The 3,356-nt window shown below is 46.6% G+C and overlaps 1 pseudogene; it reads left to right on the forward strand.

Moving 5' to 3' along the window:
- The first annotated feature begins 287 nt into the window (after positions 1–287).
- Positions 288–3,356, forward strand: part of LOC119360534 — a 12,343-nt pseudogene continuing 9,274 nt past the window's right edge.

Genomic DNA, 3,356 nt, shown 5'->3' on the forward strand with positions numbered 1-3,356 from the left:
GGGCCGATGTCGGAGCTGAAGCTGCGGCCGACCCTCACCAGGCCCGCGGCCAGCACCGCAAAGAAGGTCGACAGGGATGAGGAGGCCTAGGACAACGGTGACAGGGCACGGCGGCGGCGGCAACCACCCGTGAAGCCGAGCGCCGAGGTGAAGGGGAGGAGGCCAGCGAACGCGCAGCCTCCAGTGGAGACCACGCTAGATGCAGGAGACCCTCGTGGTGATGGATTGGACGAACCCGGAAGCGGATATCGTAGAGAGCATGGCAGAGTTAATCGCGGTGAAGGACGATGTTGGCGCCACCGCAGGGCCTCAAGGAGTTGCTCGTGTGCTACCTCGCCCTCAACGCCGCAGAGCACTCGCGGCATCGTTGCCGCATTCTGGCGCGTGCCTGGCTCAACAATCAGCACGACGGCACCACCTGCACCAAGCACATGCCGCGGCCGTGCCGGGGGCCCGCCACCAGTCAGAGACGCGATATCCCTCGACAGGAGGCGCTCGTCGATGATCCTGTCGAACGACGACGGTGTCGTCAGCTGAGACCCCTTCAACTCGTTCCAGAGTTTCCTCAACGTTTTTTATTCGTTTCCTCATACACGCATGACCGTCCATGTCGGTAGCGAAGGCCCATATTTATAGGAGCTCGGAGGGAATAAAAAAACACTGGAAACAACCCCGAACGATCCAAACGTAGGGTGACCAGAACTCGCGGCTGGAGCGGCAACCGCCTTGAAGTAAAAGCGCACGCGTTACGGGACATAGCAAAATTGTAAACAGACTCATACGTGGCGTCCTCTCAATAGAAGGAAAAAGTCTACAATAAACCCTAAACTTGTAAACGAAGGCTAAATTAAACCCCAAACTTTAAATCCCAGAAATCAGCACATCAAATTCTTTGATCCCGTTCTATTTTCAACCTTAAGTGAGTTTTCAAACAGAGATTATCGATGTGGCATGTTAAATCCCGGGATTGTTAGCTGTGGACTTGACTGGGCGGCCCATCAGGCACGGAGGGAGTTTTTATTTCTTTTTCTTAACACGTGACGTAAAATGTATTTCTTCACTTCCTTAAAGCGTGATGTGACAAAAACTACTCAGGCAGAGTCAAACTTGGAACCTGGCCGAGTTGAGTTCATCCCGCTAGCCACTAGTACAGACAACTAGCCAACATTTCCAAATTTATCAGGATGAAACCGGCCTCTATCTATATATAAGCGCATGTGTGGCGTGTTCTCCTCATCACCACGTACATTATTGAGCACAAAGCAAATTAGCCGAGGCGACGATGGCTAAATTACTTGTTCTCGTCGCCGTTGCGTGGGTGCTGCTTTTTTGGCCGGCCATGGAACCAACGCTGCCCAGGTACGTGCCTAACCAGCGGTCCTAATTAGCTTAACTTTGGGAGCACGCAGCTTGCTACTAATCTGCAAGTACGTTGAATTATCACATCAGGTACGTGCCTAACCAAGCGTTGAACTTTGAAACTATTTTTTAGGGGCAAACAAATATTCAAAACATAAACAATTTTGGAAATGTACGGACATTTTATAAAGTGTGAGCACTTTTTAAAATTTCTGAATACTTTAGGAAAAAAAGAATTTTGAAAAAGCAAACACATTTTGAAACCTGAAGAATGCGAACATCTTTTGAAAATTGTAAAACTAGAAACAAATTTTGAAACCTGACCAAATGTGTAAAGAATTTTTTTGTGGCATCTAAAAAATATCACGAGTTTGGATAAATGTATGTGGCATTTCAAAACAAACTTTACAGTGTAAAAAAAATATACGTGTGATTCAAAGAGAAAAAAAAAATGTGCTTGTGACATTTAAAATCAAAAAACAAACAATATGAAGAAAATAAAAAAAGATAAAATTATAACGAAGAAAGAAAAATCAGAGAAAAAACAAAAGTATAATGAAGACAAAAACAGAAGAAAAACAAAGAAAAATGAAAGAAAAAAATAAATAAATAACAAAGAAAAATGGGAGCAGCGCGAGCAACTACGTTAATGGGCCGGCCCAATTCAGCGAATACCGGTTAAATCCTCGTAAGGTTCAAAATAGACCGGGATCAAGAGTTTGGTGTACTAATTTCAGGGATTGAGAGTTCAGGGTTTGATTTAGCTTTTGACTACAAGTTCAAGGTTTATTTTGGACTTTTTACTCAATAGAACGGCAGAACACGCGAGAGAGAAAAACGAACATGCCGGAAGGCTCGCGCGACACGGACGGTCATGCGTGTATGAGGAAACGAATAAAAAATGTTGCGGCAGCTAAGAGTTGAGCGCATGCAGCCAAACGCTAACGACAAGGAGCACGTAGTCAAATCCACGATTCGGTTGAGTCCCTGCATGTAGCCCAATGGGAACAGGCAGGCATGCACGCCAATAGCAAACTGACGGACGATTCCATGCAGGTCATCCAAAATCGCTAACCGCACCAACACACTATTAGGGAAAACCTTATACACAGAATCTTAGCAGCAGCGCGGTCTAAAAACAGACGCTAGCAGTAGCGAGCTTCAGAAAAGAGCACTATTAATGACTAAGTAGCAGTAGCGCTCTAGGTGAAAAGAGCGCTACTACTATAATTGCCACGGTGTTGCCTCCAGGCTAGATATAGTAGTAGCGCCCTTCGCATGGACGCGCTACTGCTAAAGAACTTAGTAGCAGCGGTTTTTCTCAAAACTCGCTACTGCTAAGTATCACCGCAACTAATTAAGTTTAGTCTCATACTGCTAAGCGAACAAGGTGTTTACCACCTTAAATATGTTACTTCTCAACCTATCTCAAGCACTTGGTCTTCATTGAACTATATGTGTATGATTTGTGGTTGCAATATGAATCCTCGCCTGTACCTATACAGGTACAGTGAGGATTCATGTTGACTATTTAGATTGTACACAAAAAGATCAATGATGATCAATGTATATTTTTAATGTTTTTACATTGCTTATACTTATAGCGTTTTTTCATAACAAAGCGTTACTGATATTGGGATAAACAAAAGAAATAACTGCTTCCATTAGTAGTAGCGGTTTTCACTAAAATGCGTTATAGATAAGTTAGCTATAGCGCGTTTTCCATATGAGCGCTACTGCTAGTTCGAGTTAACCACCCCCGGCTCAAAATTTCGCTAAGTCCTCCTTTCCCCCCCTCCCCCCAGCTTGTTCCCCTACTCGATCATGTCGCCGCCGCCCGAGCCCGAGCGCGCCTGCCCTCACCGCCGCCGCCGCCCGCCGCCGCTCTCGACCACACTGTCGCCGCCCTCGACCTCACCGTCGCCGCCCTCGACCGAGCCCGCCACCTCCCGATCCCGAGCCCGCCCTCGCCGCCCCTCCGTCGCCGAGCACCTCCC

This window comes from Triticum dicoccoides, chromosome 2B (assembly GCF_002162155.2).
Source record: "Triticum dicoccoides isolate Atlit2015 ecotype Zavitan chromosome 2B, WEW_v2.0, whole genome shotgun sequence".
NCBI classification, from domain to species: domain Eukaryota; kingdom Viridiplantae; phylum Streptophyta; class Magnoliopsida; order Poales; family Poaceae; genus Triticum; species Triticum dicoccoides.